General features: G+C 42.5%; 1 pseudogene; it reads right to left on the reverse strand.

Annotated features, from left to right (window-relative positions):
- Positions 1 to 13336: 13336 nt before the first annotated feature.
- On the reverse strand, positions 13337 to 17587 carry LOC144694269 (GPI alpha-1,2-mannosyltransferase 4-like; annotated as a pseudogene).
- Between the last annotated feature and the right edge of the window lie 5913 nt (positions 17588 to 23500).

The following is a 23500-nucleotide window of genomic DNA, read 5'->3' on the forward strand; positions in this document are numbered from 1 at the left end:
CACTTTTCTAATCCTGGCAACATTCATGTAAACCTCCTCTGCACTCTCTCCAGAGCTATTACGTCCTTCCTGTAATGTGGTGACCAGAACTGCACACAATACTCCAGTTGTGGCCTCACCAATGTTTTATACAATTCCAACACTATATCCTTACTTTTATATTCTATACCTCTGCCAACGAAGGAGAGCATTCCATATGCCTTCTTTACAACCTTGTCTACTAATCCTAGATTGCCTTAAGAGGCATTGTTCACAATCTTTCAATCCTGATTGGTTACAGGCATCGTGCCAGAGGACTGGAAGTTTCCTAATGTTAAAAGTAAAAAACTGCAGATGCTGGAAATCTGAAACAAAAATACCTGGAAAAACTCAGCAGGTCTGACAGCATCTGCAGAGAGGAATACATTTCTTAGCTAATATCACCACCGTCATCACCTCTGTCCTTTTGTCTATGACATCTTTCGGCAATCTCCACCTATCACTGGCCCTCTATCCAGCTCTACCTGTCCCACCCCCCGCTTAAACCAGCTTATATTTCACCTCTTTTCTATTTTTCCTTAGTTTTGGTGAAGAGTCATATGGACTCGAAACGTTAACTGTGTTCCTTTCCGCAGATGCTGTCAGACCTGCTGAGTTTTCTACTGTTGTTACTATAAAAGAAAGGAGAGAGGGATAAATCAGGAAACTACAGGCCAGTCAGCCTAACATCAGTGGCAGAGAAGTTACTGGAAACCAAGGTCAAAATAAATTCGCACTTACAGTTTGAACTGAGTATCTGCTTCCCACCTGCCATATTGAGCACTTAGTAGGCCAGTCAGCTGCCAAAATAAACTATATTTGGAAAGGCATAAGTTAATCAAGGAGATAAAGTTAAAGATAAATTATAGAATCATAGAATGGTTGCAACACAGAAGCAGGCCATTCAGCTTATTGTATCTGCTGGATCTTTGAAGGAGCAATTCACTCCTCCACCTTCTCCCTGTAGCTCTGAACATTCTTCCTTTCTAGATAATAATCCTTTTGAATGCTTTGATTGAACCTGCCTCCACACTCTCAGGCAGTGCATTGCAGATTCCGCTCGCTGTGTGATTGCAGATTTCACTCGTTGCGTGAAAATGTTTTTCCTCATAATGCCCTTGCTTCTTTTGCTAATTATCTTAAATCTGTGCCCTCTGGTTCTCGATCCTTGCACCAATGGAAACAGTTTCTCCCTATCTACTCTGTCCAGACCCCTCATCATTTTGAATACCTCTATCAAATCTCTCAACCTTTTCCAAAGAGAACAATACCAGCTTCTCCAATCTATCCACATAACTGAAGTTCCTCATCCCTGGAAACATTCTCGTGAATCTTTTCTACACTTTCTCTAATGCCTTCACATCCTTCCTAAAGCGTGGTACCCAGAACCGGGCGCAATATTCCAGTTGAGGTCAAACCGGTGTTTTATACAGACTTAACATAACTTCCTTGCTTTTGTGTACTTTATGCCACTATTGATAAAGCCCAGAATGGCATATGCTTTATTAACCATGTTCAACCTGTCCTGCCACCTTCAATATGCACATACACACTCAGGTTCTGCTGCACCCCCTTTAGAATTGTATCCTCTATTTTCTATTGTCTCTCCATGTTCTTCCTATCAAAATGAATCACTTCACACTTCTCTGCATTAAATTTAATCTGCCACTTGTCCTCTCATTCCACCAACTTGTCTATGTCCTTTTGAAGTTCTACACTATCCTCTTCACGATACTTCCCAATTTTGTATAATCCGCAAATTGTGCCCTGTACACCAAGGTTAGTTCATTAATATATATCAGAAAGAGCAGGGGTCGTAACATCGGCCCCTGGGGAACACCGCAAAAACTTTCCTCCAGTCCAAAAAATCAAGCAGTATTCTTTATTTCCTGTCACACAGCCAATTTTGTGTCCATGTTGCTCCTGCCCCTTTTATTCCATGGGCTCTAACTTTGCTCACAAGTCTGTTGTGCAACACTTTATCAAATGCCTTTGTAAGTCCACGTACACCACATCAACAACATTATCCTCATCAACCCTCTCCAATACTTCATCGATAAACTCATGCTGTTTGGAGAGATGGTGGCGCAGTGGAAATGTCATGAGATTAGTAATCCAGAGGCTCAGGTTAATGCTCTGGAAACATTCAAATCTCACCATGGTGGTGGAATTTAAATTCAGTTAATAAATCTGGAATTGAAAGTGAATCTCAGTAATGGTGACCATGATTGTTGTAAACCTCCTTTAGGGAAGGAAATCTATCACTCTTGCCTAGTCTGGTCTACATGTGACTCCAGATCCACAGTAATGTAGTTGGCTCTTAACTGTCCTCTGAAATGACCGAGTAAGACAGTCAGTTTGAGGGCATTCAGGAATGGGCAACAAATGCTGGCCCTGCCAGTGATACATCCCATGAAAGAGTTTTTTTAAAAAGTTAGTTAAACACATTATTTCCTTACAAGTCTGTGCTGGCTTTCCTTAATTAAGAATTTGCCCAAGTGACTATTAATTTTGTCCCAAATTATCGTTTCTAAAAGCTTCCCCACCACAAAGGTTAAACAGACTGGTAGTTGCTGGGCTTATCTTTACACACTTTTTTTAAGCAAGGGTGTAACATTTGCAATTCATTAGTCCTCTGGCACCAACCCTGAGAATAAGGAAGATTGGAAAACTATGGCCAGTGCCTCCACATTTTCCACACTCACTTCCCTCAGTATCCTTGGATACATCTCATCCGGGCCTGGTGTCTTAACAACTTTAAATGCAGACAGCCTATCCAATATCTGCTCCTTATCAATTTTAAACCCTTCAAATGTATAAACTACCTCCTCTTTCACCATGACCTGGCATCTGCTTCCTTGGTAAAGAAAGACGCAAAATATTCATTTAATACATCAGCCATGCCTCCTGCCTCCATGAGTATTTCCCCTTTCTGGTACCTAATCAGCCTCACTCCTCCTTCTATGACCCGTTTACTATTTATATGCCGATAGAAGACATTTGCATTCACTTTTATGTTAACTGCCAATCACTTCTTACACTCTCTTGAGTTGAATGTGTGGTTCAAAGATTCGTTTGGGAGAAATGGGTTTTGATTCATGGGGCACTGACACCAGTACTGGGGAAAGAGGGAGCTACACCATTAGGATGGTCTTCATTCGAATCACACTAGGACCAGTGCCCTGACTGGTTGTATGATTAGGGCTGTAGAGACGGCTTTAAACTAAATAGTAGGGGGGAGAGTTCGCATGAGGGGAGATTTAGAAAGTTGGAGAAAGGACAAGGTAATAGTGCAGGGTAGCGATATGGGTACTGGTAACCAGAGTGTGACAGGAAGGGACCGAGCGTACAAAAATAAGAGTGCACCAGCAAATATTGTCAGAGTCAAGAAAAACTGCTTTAAACTAAAAGAGGGGGAGGGGGTTTGGGTGAGGGGAGACTTAGGAATCCAAAGATAAAAGTTGAGGCAATAGGAAAGTATATAAATGTGGCTTAAAGGATATTGTGGAAAATAAAAGCTCATGGTGTGGTCTTTCAGAAGGTCATGAGTCTTTGGAATTCTCTTCCTCAAAAGGCGGTGGAAGCAGAGTCTTTGATTATCTTTAAGGCAGAGCTAAATAGATTCTTGATAAGCAAGGGGGTGAAAGGTTATCAGGGGTATGTGGGAATGTGGATTTGAGATTACAATTAGATCAGCCATGATCTTATTGAATGGCGGAGCAGGCTCGAGGGGCCAAGTAGCCTACTCCTGCTCCTAATTCTTATGTTCATATGGGTAAAGACAAACTGAGTGGAACAGGAAGGGATGGGGAGTTTGACAGTAATAGTGCATCAGAGAGTAAGATCCATGCAGGAAATAGTAGTAAAGGAATAAAATTGAAATCACTTTATTCGAATGCGTGAAGCATCCACAATAAGATAGACAAACTAGTGGCACAATAAACATAAATGGTTTAGAGCTAATCATCATTATAGAGACATGGTTACAAGGTAACCAAGGCTGGAAATAAACATTCTAGGGTGCACAACATTTTGGAAAGTCAGGCAGATGGGAAAAGGAGGAGGGGTAGCCTTGATAATAAAGGATGATGTAAGGACATGAGTGGGAAAGGATCTTGGCTCAGAAGAGCAGGAAGTAGAATTAGTTTAGATGGAGATTAGGCATGACAAGGGTCAGGAAACACTGGTGGGAGTAGTTTATAGTCCCTCTAATAGTAGTTATATCATTGAACAGAGCATTAAAAATAAATTATTGGAACTTGTAACAAAGGCAATTTAATAGTTGTAGGGGACTTTTCTGTCATTTCCTTGCAAATCCATTCCTCCACATCTTTCCCACTAGTTAGTGGCCTATAGGTTACACCAAGCAATGAAATTGAACCTTTTTTGTTCCCTAGCCCTAGTCAAATAGATTCAATCCTTGGTCCCCTGGGACATCCTCTCTACACATCATTATTATATTCTCCTTAATCAACTCTGCTACCCCTCCCACTTTCCTAAACATCTTGTATCCAGGAATATTCAATACCCAGTCTTGCCCTTCTTCGAGCCAGGTCTCTGTTAACACCACAACATCATACTTCCACATGACTACCTGTGCTTGCAACTTACCGATCTTATTTACCACGCTCCGCGCATTCACATACATCACAGTAACCCTAATTTAGATTTTATTACTTCCCCCTTATGCTGAACCCACCTAATACCTATTTCCTACCCTAGTGCCAATTGTGACTCCCAATATTCTGTGCACCATCATATTCCTCTCTAGTATTACCTCCTGGTTTCCACACCCCTGACAGGTTAGTTTAAACCCTCCCAAAGAGCACTAGCAAATTGGCCGGCAAGGAAATTGGTCCCAGCTGTTTAGGTACAACACATCCAGTCCATACAGGTCCAATCTCCCCCTGAGTTGTTGCCAGTATCCCAGGAATCTAAAGCCATCCCTCCTGCACCATCTATCCAGCCATGCATTTATCTGCTTTATCCTATTTCTATAGTCGTTTCTATAGTAATTATGTGTAATACCAGGAGTATTCAGGAGATTACTACTTTTAAGCTCCTGCTTGCTAAATTCCTACCTAGTTCCCTAAATTCTGATTACAGTACCACATCCCTCTTTCTACATATGTTTTTGGTACCGATGTGGACCATGACTGCTAGCTGTTATCCATTTCCCTCAGGGTGCTCTGCAGCCATTCACTGGCACCCTTGACCCTGACACTATGGAGGCAACATACCAACCTGGATTCACATCAGCAGTTGCAAAAACACATGTCTGTTCCTCTAACTACCCAATTACCTATCACTATTGCTCTTCCATGCCCCCCTATACAGCTGAGTCAGCCATGGTGCCACAGACTTGGCTCTGACTGCACTCCCCAGATAAACCATCACTTTCATCAGTATTCAGAACTTAATACTGGTTGGAGAGTCAGATGCACCTAGGGGGCTCCTGTACTATCTGCCTATTTCTTCTTGACTGCCTGCTGTTCACTCATTCTCTCTTTCCCTGCATACTATTAAGCTGTGGGGTGACCACATTTCTAAACATGCTATCCACAAAGCTCTCAACTTCACACATGCGGCACAGTGATACCAGGTCCTGCTCAGGCTCAGAAACCTGGAGTTCGAGCTGCTGTAGCTCATGATACTTCCTGCACATGTGGCTATCCAGGACATAGGAAGCATCCTGAAGTTCCCACATGAAACAGGATGTGCACACCAAGAGTTGGAGCTGCTCTGCCATTGCTCTACCTATTAGATAATAAAACCTACTACTTAAAAAAGACTCACTGGCTACTCACTTCTCTTTTGCTGATATCATTTAAATATCAGTTGAAGTTAACTGAAATGTTTTATCTATAAAAAATCTTCTTTTATTTCTTAATTCCTTAGACCTACTCCCTAATTGGTAAGTAGAAAACACAGCTGCAATACTCACCAGCCAATCAACTCATGCCTTTCCTGTGATATCACAATTTTATTTTTATTTTTCTCTTACTTTTTCAAACTCGAGCACGCCCAGGTCCGCTGCTGTTGCCAACTCTCTCTCCTGGTAAATCATGTCTGACTAACTCGATTTAATTTTTTGATTAGGTAATGGAGGTTGATTAAGTTGGAGTAGTACATGGATATACAAACTTTCATAAGAGATTAGGCAAAGTGTCACACGAGGACTATTAATAAAATGGAAGGCCAGGGAATTAAGGGAACAGTGGTGGTACAGATAAAAAAAGCTCAGTGACAGAAAACAAAGGGTGGTGTTAGATGGATGTTTTTCAGACTGTGAGGCGGTATGTTGTGGTGTTACCCAATGGTCAGTTTTGGATCCATTAATTTTTGCAATTTTTACTATTGGCCTATGCTCAGATGTGAGGAGAAGCATTATAAAGTTTGCAAAACATACAAAACTTAGCAAAGTAATAGATCATGATGAGGACAGTTATAGAATTCAGGCCAAAATAAACAGGATGATGAAATGTGCAGAAGAATTGCAGATAGAGATCAATCTGGAGAAGTGTGAAGTGGTGCAATTTGGGAAGATTAATTATGGAAAAGCAGTGTTCTATAAATGGTACAATGTTGAAAAGTGTAGATGAGCATAGAGGCCTTGGTGTTCATATGCACAAATTCTTAAAGATGGCAGGACAAGTTTATAAGTTGGTTAGAAAAGCAAATGGGTTACTTGAGTTTAGAAATAGAAGAATATAAAAGAGATCATACTAGGACTTCATAATCAGTGCTTGTGCCTCAGCTAGAGTATTGTGGGCAATTCTGGGCATCACACTTCAGAAAAGATGTAAAAGCATTAGAAAGGGTACAGAGGAGGTTTAACAAGATGGGATGAGAGACTTCAGTTATGAAGAAAGGTTGGAAAATTCAGGCTGTTCTTCTTGCAACAAATGTCAAGAAGTTACCTAATTAGAAGTATTTAAGATGATGCGAGGCTTTGATAAATAGAGAAAAAATATTCCTTCTGACAAGTGAGTCATTAAGTAGAGGTCATTATTCCAAAACTTTTGGAAAAAGATCCAGAGGAGAGAGGAAGAGAATTTTATTTTTCATTTAGAGAGTTGTTGAGATCTGAAGTGCTCTACTTGAAATGGTGGAAGCTTGTTCCAAAAGTAATTTTGAAAAGAAATTGGATAGATCCTTGAGGATGAGGAACTTAGTGGATTACAGGCAAAAAAAAAACAGATGTGGGACAATGCAAGACTGCTCTTTAAAAGAGCCAGCAGAGGCATGATGGGCCAAATAGTCTTCTTCTGTGCTATAAGTTTCTATGATTCTACAATTATTATATTAGTTGCAACCCAGTGTCACCCTCAATAGTCTATCAAAAACAGGCCATTTCCTGAGAATACTTGAGAATTATGTTTGAGTTCCAGGTGTTATCATTACTGATAGGTGTCTACTAATGTAGATGATTCGTTGTATCGAATGCAGACAATATAGTTTGGTTACTGTTATCCTTATGATTTAATCAAAATTTCAAACTGACAAGCATCGTACCGCAAGTTAGTGTGGCAGTCCAACAAAAACTGTGACACAAGTTGTATCAAGATTACATAGCAACGAAAAGGTGTCTTATTTACAATACAAATACAATGTAAAGAGCAGCAGTGCCTGGTTATTTAAACAGATTTAGTAGTTTGTTCCACTCAGATTAACAGATATAAGGTAGAACACACGTTGTTAGGTAAATGCATAAGGATAGAGGACAACTCTGCCATTAGGTGTCTTATTACAAAATGCATTATATTACTAATGTATATTTCTACTAGAGGCCTTCTCTGCAAAAACAATCATATCTCAAAATTCTTAATGAGAATATGGTGTGAATCAATAAACTAAGTGTAGAAACCTCTACTGGTTTTGGACTCACTTCTCAGAATCTACTTAAATTAACAAGGGCCAGTGAAGTAAATTGATAAACTACAATTCCAACTTTTAACCGCTAATCGTGTTCTACTATTTGAATCGGTTCTATAGTTAAGTCATGTAAAGGCTATTTGGAGCTGATGCAGCTGTGATCAGAGCTTACAGCTGAGCTTAGAGGTGGGCCAATTGTTTTAAATTTAGAAAAGCTCCATCAAATTAGATTATATTAGATGGCTTTGTGGTCTCCTCCAGCCCTACAAGCCTTTGAGATCTCTGTACTCTCTCAATTCTGGCCTGACATCTCAAGAGTGATATTGATATCACTCTTGCTAAGTACATTGGGAAATTTTGCTATGTTAAATGCACCATTTCTGTTAAGCCTGATCTATATTGCTCACCAACAAAACCCTTAGATGGTATTTTTGTAAACCATCTGATAGACTCAAATAATTTGAGTCACCCACGTTATATCTGCAAAAATGGGTACACTCACAAATTCACTACAGAAGTAACTAGTGTGCAGTCTTCAAAAAATAAGCTCTCTGTAGCTTAGAGGAACGAGAGGTGATCTCAATGAAACTTACGAAATTCTGAGGAGGCTTGACAGGGTAGATGCTGAGAGGTTGTTTCCCCTTGCCAAAAAATCTAGAATGAAGGACATAGGGCCAAATTTCTGGGCTCCCAAATTTCTGATGTCACTGACCAACTCGGCAGAAAATGCACCAGATGTTTTAATTTTCGTTCTGATGGGGCATGGGGGGGGGGTGTGTAGTAATAGCAGGAGTTGAGTTGGGTCCGCTGCTCCCGGAAAGAGTTTGGAGGCAGCCGCAGGGCCTGCTGGGTGCCGAGGCGGGCTGGATAAAGCACCTGCTTCGGTACTCTGGAACTTTTACTGCTGGGACAAAAGTACAATATATCAAAAAACAGCCCTCACCCACCACACACTCCCCATGCCTTATTTATGCCAATTCATGCCCAACCATCCCCCTGGCTCCTCATACCCTCCATGCCAACCTATTCCCCTCTATCCACCCTCCATGACCCCCATTCCTCCCATGCCAACCTATGCCCTTCTACATACCCATGGTCCCTCATACCCTTCATGTCATCTATGCCCCTCTAACAACTCTCTAACTTAGTGCCAACCTGATACCCCCTACTCATCCCCATGGCACTTAATAGTACCTATGCCAACTTAGTGCCAATTCATGCTAACCTATGACCCCTCACCCACTGCTCTTAACCCGCCATGCCAACTCACCCACTATCCGCAAGGGCAGGCCTCAGGAGCCATGCCAAGATTAAATAAAATTGAGTACTAAGTGTCGATTGATGCCTTCACAATTAAAAACACACTCTCATTGATAGAAACCCATTCAATATATTTAAATACCTTCAAGCACGTAATCCCTATTGAAGACAACAATTTGTATTTATAACTCCATCTGGGGAGGTGGAGGCGTAGTGGCGTTGTCACTGGACTGGTAATCCAGAGACCCAGGGTAATGTTCTGGGGACCTGGGTTTGAATCCCACCATGGCAGATGGTGAAATTTGAATTTAATAAAAATCATAGAGACCCAACTAATGCCCTTTAGGAAATCTGGACCTCACCTGGTCTGGCCTGCATGACACCAGATCTGCAGTAACGTGGTTGACTTTAAAATGTCCTCTAAGCTGGCTCAGTTGCATCAAACTGCTATGAGGTCAATAAAAAGGAATGAAACTGGACAGACCACCTGGCATCGACTTAGGCACGGTAAACAACAATGGAAAACCCAACCCTGCAAAGTCCTCCTTACTAACATCTGGGGGCTTGTGCCAAAATTGGGAGCGCTGTCTCAACAGCCTGACATAGTCATACTCATGGAATCATACCTTACAGATAATGTCCCAGACACCACCATCACCATCCTACCACCAGGATAGACCCAGCAGAGGTGGCAGCACTGTGGTATACAGGGAGATGCCCTGGGAGTCCTCTACATCGACTCCAGACCCCATGAAGTCTCATGACATCAAGTCAAACATGGGCAAGGAAACCTGCTGATTACCACATACCGCTGCCTCCTGCACCCCCCTCCCCCCAGATGATGTATCAGTGCTCCTCCATGTTGAGCACCACTTGGAGGAAGCACTGAGGGTGGCAAGGGTGCAGAATGTACTCTGGGTGGGGGACTTCAATGTTCACCACTAAGAGTGGCTCAGTAGCACTAACACAGACCAAGCTGGCCGAGTCCTAAAGGACAAAGTTGATAGACTAGGTCTGCGGCAGGTGGTGAGGGAACCAACAAGAGGGGAAAACATACTTGACCTCATCCTCACCAACCTGCCTGCTGCATATGCATCTGTCCATGACAGCATCGGTAGGGGTGTCCACTGCACAATCCTTTGGAGAGGGAGTCTTGTCTTCATATTGAGGATACCCTCCATCGTGTTCTGCGGCATTACCACTGGCCAAATGGGATAATTTTGAACAGATCTAGCAACTCAAGACTAGGCAACCATGAGGCGCTGTGGGCCACCAGCAACAGCAGCAGGATTGTACTCAACCACAATCTGTTTGTAACCTCATGGTCCGGCAATCCCCCACTCTACCATTACCACCAAGCCAGGGGATCAACTCTGGTTCAATGAAGAGTGCAGGAGGCCATGCCAGGAATAGCACTAGGCATACCTAAAAATGAGTTGTCAACCTGGTGAAGCTACAACACAGGGCTACTTGCATGCCAAATGGCATAAGCAGCAAGTGATAGACAAAGCTAAGTGATTCCACAACAAACGGATCAGATCTAAGCTCTACAGTCCTGCCACATCCAGTCGTGAATGGTGGTGAACAATTAAACGACTCACTGGAGGAGGAGACTCCACAAATATCCCCAACCTCAATGATGGAGGAGCCCAGCACATCAGTGCAAAAGAAAAGGCTGAAGTATTTGCAACAATCTTCAGCCAGAAGTGGCGAGTGGATGATCCATCTCGGACCCCTCCAGAGTTCCCCATCATCACAGGTGTCAGTCTTCAGCCACTTCAATTCACGCCACATGATATCAAGAAATGGGTGAAGGCACTGGATACTACAAAGGCAATGGGCCCTGACAATATTGCAGCAATAGTACTGAAGACTTGTGCTCTAGAACTTGCCGTGCCCCTAGCCAAGCTGTTCCAGTACAGCTGCAACCCTGGCATTTACCAGGCAATGTGGAAAATTGCCCAGGTATGTCCTGTACACAAAAAGCAGGTCCAATCCAAACTAGCCAATTACCGCCCTATCAGTCTACTCTCCATCATCAATAAAGCGATGGAACAGGTCATCAACAGTGCTATCAAGCGGCACTTGCTTAGCAATAACCTGCTCACTGATGCTCAGTTTGGGTTCTGCCAGGGCCACTCAGCTTCTGGCCTCATTATAGCTGTGGTTCAAACTTGTACAAAAGAGCAGAACTCCAGAGGTGAGGTGAGAGTGACTGCCCTTGACATCAAGGCCACATTTGACCAAGTGTGGCATCAAGAAGCCCTAACAAAACTGGAGTCAATGGGAATCAGAGGTAAAACTCTCCAGTGGTTAGTACAAAGGAAGATGGTTGTGGTTGTTGGAGGTCAATCATCTCAGCTGCAGGACATCACTGCAGGAGTTCCTCAGGGTAGTGTCCTAGGCCCAACCATCTTCAGTTGCTTCATCAATGACCTTCCTTCCATCATAAAGGTCAGAAGTGGAGATGTTCGCTGAGGATTGCACAATGTTCAGCACCATTTGCAATTCCTTAGATACTGAAGTAGCCCATGTCCAAATGCAGCAAGACCTGGACAATATCCAGGCTTGGGCTGACAAGTGACAAGTAACGTTCGTGCCACACAAGTGACAGTCAATGACCATCTCCAACAAGAGAGAATTTAACCATCATCCCTTGACATTCAATGGTATTACCATCACTGAATCCCCCATTATCAACATCCTGGGGGTTACCAATTACCAGAAACTGAACTGGACTAGCCATATAGATACTATGGCTACAAGAACAGGGCAGAAGCTAGAAATCCTGCAGCAAGTAACTGACTCCCCAAAGCCTGTCCACTATCTACAAGGCACAAGTCAGGAGTGTGATGGAATACTCCCCACTTGCCTGGATGAGTACAGCTGCAACAACACTCAAGAAGCTTGACACCATCCAGGTCAAAACAGCTCACTTGATTGTGGAAGTTCTTCCACAGTCACTCCTTTCACCACCGACAAACATTGGCAGCAGTGTGTACCATCTACAAGTGCACTGCAGAAACTTACCAAGGCTCCTTCAGCAGCAGCTTCAAAATCCATGACTGCTGCCATCTGGAAGGACAAGGGCAGCTGATACATCAGTACACCACCACATGGAAGTTCCCCTCCAAGCCACTCACAATCCTGACTTGAAAATATACCATCGTTCCTTCACTGTTGCTGGGTCAAAATCCTGGAACTCCCTAACAGTACTGTGGATGTACCTACACCATAGGGACTGCAGGTTCAAGGAGCAAGGGCAATTAGGGATGGACAATAAATGCTGGCCTACTCAGCGATGCCCACATTCCCTAAATGAATTTTTAAAAACTATACAATCACTTGGAGCCATCAATCAAACTATGAACTTACAGCCCATTTACCCCTACCCCCCACACATTGTGATAATGAATCATTGTGGAATCAGTCATGCAGCACTATTCCTATAATGACAACCCTCAGGCTTACGTCAAGAGAGTAGTGAAATTGTAAGCAGTCACAGCAGACTGTTTTTCTTTGAAAAAATTAAAGTGTATACCTATGTCATGACAACGTGACAGTTCCAATGAGTTTATCCACTTTTTATGCACATTCATGTCTAATTTTAACAACCCCATAGGGCATCTTACCTCTCCCAAAGGGCACTTGATCTCTCCCTATGGGTTCCCTGAACTATCTCATCAAATGAGTCCAGCAGCTTTAGATATTTTGCTCAGATAGTTAAAGCCCAAATGCTGTGTTTTGCACATCCTACTAAGACCCTGGCAAAAATGGTGGGTACCGGGTTCGGGGGCACGACTTCTGAATTGGGACTCTCGTGCCATTTTGGCTAAGCCAGAGACCCCTTCCGTCCCTATGAAAATTTGGACCATTGTCTCAGGATAAGGGGTCAATCATTCAAGACTGAGATGAGGAGGAAGTTCTTTACTCAAAATTGTAAAATTTTAAAATTCTCTAACCCATTGGGTTGTGGATGCTCAGTCATTGAGTATATTAAAGGCTGAGATAGATAGATAGATATTTGGACTGTAGGGGAATGAAAGGATATGGGGTTGTGGTGAAAAAGTAGAATTGAGGTCAAAGATCAGCCATAATCTAAGAGAATAGCAGAGCAAGCTTGAAGGGCCATATGGCCGACTTCGGCTCCTATTTCTTATGCTATTATGTAAATAGAGGTCCATTAAGATACTGAATTCTTTGACTTCTTGTGTACCTTGTACATCTTGAAAATATAAAGACTCAGCTGGTTCAATCCATCTTTAGAAAAAAGAAGAGGAATTTCAGGAGGATCTTCCATAGATAAATGAGGGAAGAAGGATGTCACAGTTACCCATTGAAAATCACAGTATTTAATGATGTATTCAACAGCGCCAGGTGCAATGATATAGATATTTATTTGGTTACTCTTAATGTGTTTGGAAGATAAATTGCCAAGTAGCCCATTCACTGTGTTACTAAGGACAGAAACATCAAATCCTCCCAAGTCAATGATTCTGATAGACTCTTGGTCTGATCTGATGGTAAAATATCAAACTGTGCTCAGGCTGGTTAGCCACAGGATCCTTTGAATGCAAAGCTTTTTCTAAATAAGACAGACAAGGAATTAAGCCACCCTGGTGCAGACAGCCAAAAAGTACTTAACATAAAATGTTAAACACAACAATTGCAGTTTTCCCCCTCAACATGTCATAGCTTAAAACATTGTGTATAACAACTGGTACAATGAGTGGACTAAGAAACTGTGCTTCCTGATGACTAAAGAAGGACAGGATGATCAGAGGAACAAAATAAACCAAAATTAAATACTCAATAATTGGAGGAGTGGCAGGAAACTCCATTAGTAATCTATTTTCAAACTGCTGTTTCCTTGGGACATGACATCGATCTGTGCAGACAAATTTGTGGGTTATAATTCTGATAGCAGATACAACAACTGACAAGTGAAGAGCACCGAACATCACAAGACCACTAACAGACAGGTGTGTAAACCAGGGATGCCTCCCATGTGCAGAAAGGTTTTCTGGATCCAAGTTATACCGAATAAAATTGAGTGGAGTTAAAACTAGATGCTTGCTTAGATAAACAATGTGTTTATGTGTGACATTTCCAACTTTGAAAAACCGGTCAATTTCAGAAAACAATAAATTAAAATATAGCATATCTATAATAATGAAAATGCAAGTGGTTACAATTACAGGTGAAAAAATGCCAAAGGATCTCTTTAATATTGTTCTTAAACTGAATTGAAATGTGCCTTTCTGATCACGAGAAAGCCACAGGAGCATTGGCACTAAAGCGTAACCAATGAATGCAGGTCTGTTAAAAAAGCGGGAAACTGAAATAATCCCAATAAGATGTTTATTGTTCCTCCTTTCCTTTTTTCTAGGATGTGGTGCTACACGTGCTTGTGTTGTGTCTACTGCCACCAACAGCAGCAATAATGACAACAGAGCTCCTTCTATAACATTTGAAAATGTCCTGGTGTAAAAATCCAGCATCACGTGTGACCCACTCAGCAGTACTAAAGCATGCCATGGATCTGCTCCCCAGAGACAGGCTAAATGGTATATAGAATAGTCCAGTGTAAAGGACAGGCATGTCAGGTAAAATCTAGGGAAAACCAACAAATTGTAACTTTTTAGAATACTACCAAACAGGCCAGAATTGTGTAAATTTTTCAGGACTATGAAGGAAAAGCCAGCTGTGACCAGTGGGAACAGGACCGATCGGTTGGGATAGCTGGTATTGAATTCCCAACTACGAAAGATCTTCAAGCTCAAAATGTCACCTGTAAAGAAAGGAAAGACATGTATTTTCAATACAAATAAAAAGATGGTATGTACAATTTAAAGACTTGCTCTAGGCTGTTGGCGAACTGCAGAAAGTGAAAACAGCAGCAACCAATACCAGAAGCACTTGACATTCTGGACCATTGTTCTTGTGTAAATGCTAACGTGATAACCTGTTCTCTCCTCTTCCCTGAAACCAAAAAGGACATGATCAAACAGCGATAGCCAACTTAAAATGTGAATACACAAAGAATGAAAGCACTTTGTTTTGATGTGTAATCTAATGTTGTAACAGAACACCTGTTTGTAAACAGTTACTCACTGAGTTAAAAATTGGCTTACTTCCTTCAATTATGTTGCAATTTGCTACTGTGATAACAAGACTAAATCATTATCTAATGCAACCTCACCAAGAAATCACTGGAAAGAAGCATGGCTATTTCAGCAGGTTTGTTTATCAGGTATGATACAGCTTGTGTCTTTAAAACCTAGCCTGATTAGGAACTCTGTGGCTGCTGATGGCAATTGTTTTAATTTGCCTAATTCACTGGGTCAAGTCGTATACCCTAAATCACTTTGACATGGCACAACTCAATAGAGGCTGAGGTGTAGATGAAATTATTCAAGGATACTAAGAGCGGAATTTTCTGTGCCTGGCGGTGTCCAGCATGTTCGGCGGTGTGAGCGGACAATATGGCGAGAAGGCCAAAAATCAGTTTCACGACATCGTGAAACCAGTTTACAATTGTCCACTCTGCCCGTCAATGGCAGGCTGCGTTTCCCACTGTCGAACGTCGGGAACTTCATTGTAATACAACCGCATATGATTATAAGCCCAGCTCACCGGAATCATCCCCCCCACGCTGGATCATCAGAGCACATTGGCCAACTGTCCATAAGCGATGTGCACCTGGCGAGCTGCACTTCACTCGGGACTTGGAGGTTTGTTTGCCTATCTTGCTTCGGGAGCACTCACAGTCATCAGCACCAGGTTTCGCTGACAGCACCACATCACCTTTAGGGGGGCTTCACAGGCAGGTCTCTACCTACCAGACCAGACATAAGGTACGGGTGGCTTTTCAATGGTTGCAGGGCTAGGGCTTGCTTGGGAAGGGGGAGAAGTGGCCTCAGGCAAGGGAAGAGGCTGCAGGTCGAGGAATGTACTGGGGAAGAGGGGTATCCCAGGATGTGTGTGGGGGCACAAGTTGATCTGTGCAAGTGGCATCAATATGTTAAGTGCTGAGGAGGCAGTGTCCAGGGGAGATGAGGCCAGATGGAGGTGTGAGGGTGTGCATAAGAGATTGAGTGATGATGTCCCTTGAGCTGGCAGTGAGTGAGATGCCAGTGAATGTGTGATCAGCTTGAGTGTGTGAGTTTAGAGTGATAAGATGTTGCCTTACCCTGGCGGCATGGATGAGATCATTCATCCTCTATTTGCATTGGACGGCCAACCTCTTCAGTGCAGCATTGGCAATGACCACCACTGCCATCGCCTACCAAGTCAGAGTGGTAATGTTGCTGCCCTTCCTGCGGACAGAGCAGGGCTGGAGGACACCTTGGTGGGCCTCCATGGCTCAAGGGATGTGTCACTAAACCTGGAGGCTGCAGTCTTCTTGCTTTTTGGGGCCATGTCTTCTTTGGAGCAGTCCTGGGCCAGAAGCACTGAGAAGTGTGCAAGTGGCTGCATTTTAAATGTGGCACCCGGCATGATGAAGCAGCGAGGTGGCGGCCAAATCGGAGCCCACCCACCATCAAAACAGCACGTTTCCCAGGAATATATGATTAATGAGGCGGGATTGGGATGTTAGGCGTGAATGGCCACCATTGCGGCCAGTGGGTAAAACGTTCTTTTTCCTGTCCACTACCGTACTTAGTGCAAATCTGGGACAATTTCACCCTAAGAATCTCAAAATAATGTTAATCTGCTGAACTCATTAAAGAATGTTGATATTTTTAACCTGCTGATTTATCATTGCTTCTGTAAAAAATTACATCTGGTTATAAACTTAAATCATTAATTTTAGCTTGAGCGATATGGTCTATCATTGTTGCTTTTTTCTGTCCTTGCCAAGAGATCAAGCATATCTATTAACATCTTTTCCAGATGCATAACCTAATGTTAAAAAGGTAAATTGTTTGCCCTGCAACATAAATATACAATATACTTTATGCATTAGTCTATCTTTGGTTAAACCTACAGAGGCTGACATTTGCACTGAACATGAATAAAAATTTTGGGAAGAAGCCCAAAACAGACATTTTATCTGTACAACTGATTTTGAATTCCACCCTCAACTGAGATTTGTAACTGAGTTTCTCCAAAGACAAGTGGTGATTTTTTCAATTTCATTTGCTTAGGGTGGAGGTTAGGCAGGGTCCCATTTGTCACAGGTATACCTATCAAATAGACCAAGCATGTTAAGCTATGTCTTCTGAACCTCTGTGATACAAAAGGCGAACTGTTTGGAATCACACCAAAAAAAATTTGTAGAAAATAGATTTTAAAGAAGTTATCAGAATTTTTTTTACCTGCCATAACCTCTGGGGACTGAAAAAATTCATCAGGATGTATGTAGCCTGTTTGTGGTCCCAGACACAAACCTGAACAACCCAAGTGCCAACCATACCATCCTGAGCACCATTGAGAACACTCACTATAGCAGCAATAAAATTATATTTTAGTGATATTTCTCATGATGTAGGTAGAACAGATCACAGAATCACACAGTGCAGAAGAGGCCCTTCGGCCCATCGAGTCTGCACCGACACGTGAAAAACACCTGAACATGTCAGACCTGACAGCACCTCTCAGAGAATTTCTACAAAATGATGTGGAATGGCACTGGGAACAAAGTCACCTGGAAGCTTTGAACAGTTTGAAGAGAACACTGACCAAGGCACCAGTGTTAAAGTATTACGATATCAGTCGGCCAGTCAAGGTCTCAGTGGACATTTCAAAGACTGGCCTGGGAGCTGTCCTCTGGCCATCCTCTTGCAAGATGAGGCACCAGAGGCATACGCTTCAAAAGGCAATGACTGAAACACAGCAGCGGTATGCCCAAATAGAGAAAGAATGCTAGCAATTGTATTTGGCCTGGTACGCTTTCACCAGTTTGTCTATGGCAAAGACGTGGAGGTAGAGTCTGATCATAAGCCTTTGGAAGCTAGAATTAAAAAGTCCCTGAACTGTGCACCACCAAGAATCCAAAGATTACTAATGTGTCTGCAGCAATACCAGGTCAGAGTTCTGCAACACTGAGAAAGAAATGCTGCAGCACACATATGAAAGTCGCCTCAGCATGGAAACATGCAGCAGAAGAGCTCAAGATGTATTGGCCTGGAATGGGAGCACAAATTGGGGAAATGGTGAATGCGTGTGCAGTGTACCAAAAGTACAGTAAGTCGCAACAAAAAGAACCACACAGTGTTCCAGAGAGGCTCTGGCAGAAAATTGGACTGGACTTGTTCACATTTGATAACAGTGAGTACCTACCAGCAGTAGATTATTACTCAAAGTTTTTTGAGTCCATGCTGCTGAGAAATGGTAGTAATAGCAGAACTGTAATAAATCATTTAAAATTAATTTTTCCTCGCCACCGCTTACATGAAGAAGCGCTCATCTCGGATAATGGTCCACAATTCTCAAGCACCGAGTTTCGCTAATTTGCACAGGACTGAGAGTTTTGTCACACTACTTCAAGTCCCAAATACTGACAATCCAACAGAACGTACCGTGCAGACCTTAAAAACACCTGTTGAAGAAGGCAAAGGTGGACGGAAGAGACCCCTACCTGGCTCTGCTGGATTTCAGGAATACTCCATTAGAGGGCATTGGGTCATCTCGAGCAGAGCTCCTGATGGGGAGAAGACTAAGAACTAAGCTTCCAACTGTGGCCCAACTGTTATTTCCACAGCCATTGAGCTACAGCGTGCAGGACCTGCTCAAACTGAGACAGCAGAAACAGAAACAGTACTTTGATCGAGGCATCTGACCTCTGCCTGATCTGAACACAGAAGAGACAGTGAGGATTCAGCTTGAGGGGATCTGGAATCCTGCTGTTGTCACAGGAATCACAGGAGAACCAAGGTTTTACATAGTGCAGACTCCAAACAGATAACAGTACAGGAGAAATCGGAAATTCTTACAGAAAACAAATGAAACGCAACCTTGCTCTGCACCAGAAAGTGTAACTGAAGATCAAAATCCAGAATGCACCAGTGAAGCAACAGATAACCAGACAAAGCCTGAGAGTCCTGAAAACTATCCAAGGGGTGACAGTGACACAGAACTGGAAAAGGCCCTTTGTCCTTCAAAATTACCTCCGTCAACATTCCGAACATCCAGTGGAAGAAACGTGAAAAAAACAGAGATACAGAGGTGAGTAAAAGACAAAACAGACTGATCAAAACAAAGTGAGAAAGAATAAATAAGAGACTGTGTGTACTTGAGTTGTATAAAAGCTTTTCTAAAAAAAGGAAAATGTGTTATCAATGAAGTTAGCTCAGCTACAATGTCGACGGCCTGCGTGCATCATTGAATCAAAAAACATGACAAATAGCAAGAAATCTTGTATAAAAGCAACATATTATGAGTGCTGGAAAATGAGTTCTGATAAATCATTGACCTGAAACATTAACTTTCTCTCTTCACAGTTGCTGCCAGTCTTGCTTACTACCTTCAGCATTTTCTATTTTTATTATAGCAAAAAATCTAGATTGAAGATTTAAATTTGCCAAACTCACATCTCCACTCTGTCTTAAAGTTTAAGGATTCTCATCACTCATAAGGGCATTACATTTGACTATTAAGGTATCAGGCTTCCCTCACTCACACTTATGAATTAGAAGGTTGTAGCTTCAACTCCCACTCCAGAGACAAGGGCACAAATCTAGGTTAACACTTCAGTGTAGTCATGAGGGAATGCAGCAATGTCAGATTATTTCTTTCAGATGAGCCATTAACCCAAGTCTCCATTTGCCTTCTCAATGCAAAAGATCCCGTGGTACTATTCTGAAAAAGAGAAGTGGAGCTTCCCCCTCTTTCAAAGAAAACATTTACCTATCAATCAACAAAGCTAAGAGAGATTATCTGATTGCTGTTTTTTGGGGCCTTGCTGTTGACAGCTACGTTCCCTATAGTACAACAGTGACTACGCTTCAAAAGCACATTATTGGAAGACTCTGAAGTTGTGTAAGGCACTATATAAACACATTTGTTATTAATAAGGAAAACTATCCTGACGCACAGGTTTTGTCCTGAGTTTTTAAAAATTCATACGGCTGGAGAAGCAGTCGATGTCGAGGTTAACAGTCAGTTCAATAGCCTCGGCTGATACAGTGGGGATAGAACTATAGAAAAGTTACAGCACAGAAGGAGGCCATTCAGCCCATCTTGTCCTTGCCAGCCCGAGGACACCCAGGTGCCCTTTCTAATCCCACCTTCCTGCACCCAGCCCATAGCCCTGCAGCTTACAGCACTTTAGATGCAGATCCAGGTACTTTTTAAAAGAGTTTAAAGTTTCTGCCTCTACCACCAACTTGGGCAGCGAATTCCAGACACCCACTACCCTCTGAGTAAAAAAGTTCTTCCTTATGTCCCCCTACACCTTCTGCCACTTATCCTGAATCTATGTCCCCTGGTTCTAGAATTCTCCATCAAGCGAAACAATTTAATCCTGTCCACTCTATCTATTCCCCTCATAATTTTGTGCACCTCAATCAAGTCACCTCTCAGCCCTCTTTGTTCTGAGGAAACTAACCCCAACCTATCCAATCTCTCCTTGTAGCTACACTTTTCTAACCCTGGCAACATTCTTGTAAACCTCCTCTGCACTCTCTCCAGAGCTATTACGTCCTTCCTGTAATGTGGTGACCAGAACTGCACACAATACTCCAATTGTGGCCTCACCAGTGTTTTATACAATTCCAACATTATATCCTTACTTTTATATTCTATACCTCTGCCAATGAAGGAGAGAATTCCATATGCCTTCTTTACAACCTTGTCTACTTGAACTGCTGCCTTCAGGGACCTGTGTACTTGTACGCCAAGATCTTTCACTTCATCTACCCCTCTTAGTATATTCCCATTTATTTTGTAATCCCTGTAACTGTTTGACCTCCCTAAATGTATGACCTCAACTTCTCTATGTTAAAATCCATCTGCCACTTTACTGCCCACTCCACCAACCCATCTATATCGTCTTGGAGATTATGGCTATCCTCTACACTATCCACTACTCGGCCAATCTTTGTGTCATCTGCAAATTTCCCAATCGTGCCTCCAACGTTCACGTCCAAATCGTTAATATATAACACAAAGAGCAAGGGTCCCAAAACCGAGCCCTTTAGAACACCACTTGAGACAACTTTCCATTTGCAAGGGCATCCATCGACCATTACCTTTTGTTTCCTGTTACAAAGCCAACCTTTTATCCAGTTTGCCTTATCCTGAATCCCATGGGTTTTTACTTTCCTGACCAATCTGCTATTTGGGACCTTGTCAAATGCCTTGCTAAAATCTATGTACACAACATCCACTACACTACCTTCTTCAACCCTTCTTGTCACTTCCTCAAAGAATTCAATCAAATTTGTGAGGCAAGACCTTCCTTTAACAAATCCATGCTGACCATCCCTGACTAGTCCATGCCTTTCCACATGACAGTTAATCCTATCTCTCAGGATTGATTCTACTAATTTGCTCACCACTGATGTAAGTCTAACTGTCCTATAATTGTTTGACATTTTCTTTGATCCCTTTTTAAACAATGGAACTACGTTTGCATTTCTCCAGTCCTCCGGTACCTCCCCTGTATCTAGTGAAGATTGGAAAATCATCCTCAGAGCATCTGCTATCTCCTCCCTGACTTCCTTCAGCAGCCTCGGAAACAATCCATCTGGCCCTGGCGACTTATCAACTTTCAAGGATTTCAACCCTCTCTTTATGACTATCTCGTCCAATATCTCGCAGTGTTCCTCCTGGACTACTATATCTACATCCTCCCTTTCCTTTGTAAACACGGAGACAAAATATTCATTCAAAACCCTTCCCACAGCCTCTGCATCTACACACAAGTTTCCATCTTCATCTCTGATAGGTCCCACTTTTTCCTTAACTAACCTTTTAGCATTAATGTATTGGTAAAACATCTTTGGGTTATCTTTAACTTTACTTGCTAATCTTTTTTCATGCCCTCTCTTTGATTTCCTTATTTCCTTTTTTACTTTGTCCCTGCACTTCCTATATTCGTCTAGGCTATCTGCAGTGCTTAGTTCTTTGTGCCTATCGTACGCTTTTTTTTTCTGTTTGATCGTCCCCTGTATTCCTCTAGACTACCAGGGAGGTCTAGATTTGTCAGTACCACTCTTATTTTTGTAGGGGACATGTCTACTTTGTACAATTAGGATCTCGCTTTTTAGTGCTTCCCACTGGTTTTCCACTGTTTTATCCTCCAGCAGTGCTGACCAGTCCACCTCAGCCAAGTCCCTTCTCATTTCTGCAAAATTTGCCTTCCTCCAGTTCAAGACTTTTACTCCTGCCTTATCTCTGTCCTTTTCCATGGTAATACTAAATCTAACTGAATTGTGATCACTGTCCCCGATATGGTCACCAACTGTCACTTCACCCACTTGCCCTTTTTCATTCCCCAAGACTAGGTCTAGAATTGCATCTCCTCTCGTTGGGTTTGTCACTAATTAGTTGAAAAAATTTTCCTGGACACACTGCATGAATTTTTCTCCTTCAGTGCCCCTTATATTGTTTGAATCCCAGTTGATATTAGGATAGTTGAAGTCTCCTACTATTATTGCCCTCTTGTTCTTACAAGCAGAAAATTGCCTACATATTTGTTCCTCTATCTCCATTTCACTATTTGGGGGTCTGTAGTATATTCCCAGTAGTGTGACTGGCCCTTTTTTATTTCTAAGCTCAATCCATAAAGCCTCGTTTGTTGACCCATTTAGTATATCATCCCTTCTCACAACTGGAATTGATTCTTTAACCATTAGTGCTACCCACCCCCCCTCCCCCCTCCTTTTTTATCTCCTACTCTATCGTGTCTGAAGACTCTATAACCAGGGATATTTAGCTGCCAGTTTTGTCCCTCCTTTAGCCAGGTCTCCATTATAGCAATGACATCCTGCTGCGATGTGTCTACCTGTGCCCTTAACTTATCTACCTTGTTTGTAATACTCCTTGCATTGAAGTATAAATAGTTTAACCCCGTCAATTTCCCTTGCTGGACACTTTTTAAACTTTGCTTCTCCGGTAACTCCATGTCTATCACAACGTCCCTAGCTAATGTTCTACCTCTATTTTTCTGATCTGAATCTGACCTATCTGATCCTACTCCTGGGATCCCATCCCCCTGCCACACTAGTTTAAATACTCCCCAACAGAACTAGCAAAACCCCCCACAAGGACACTGGTCGCAGCTCTGCCTGGTGCAGCCCGTCCGGTTTGTACAGGTCCCACCTTCCCCAGAACCGGTCCGGGATGGTTGTTACGCTACCAGAAATGGATCTTTCAGGGCAGAAGTTCAATACATGGGTAA

This window comes from Cetorhinus maximus, chromosome 19, assembly GCF_964194155.1.
Source record: "Cetorhinus maximus chromosome 19, sCetMax3.hap1.1, whole genome shotgun sequence".
Taxonomy (NCBI): domain Eukaryota; kingdom Metazoa; phylum Chordata; class Chondrichthyes; order Lamniformes; family Cetorhinidae; genus Cetorhinus; species Cetorhinus maximus.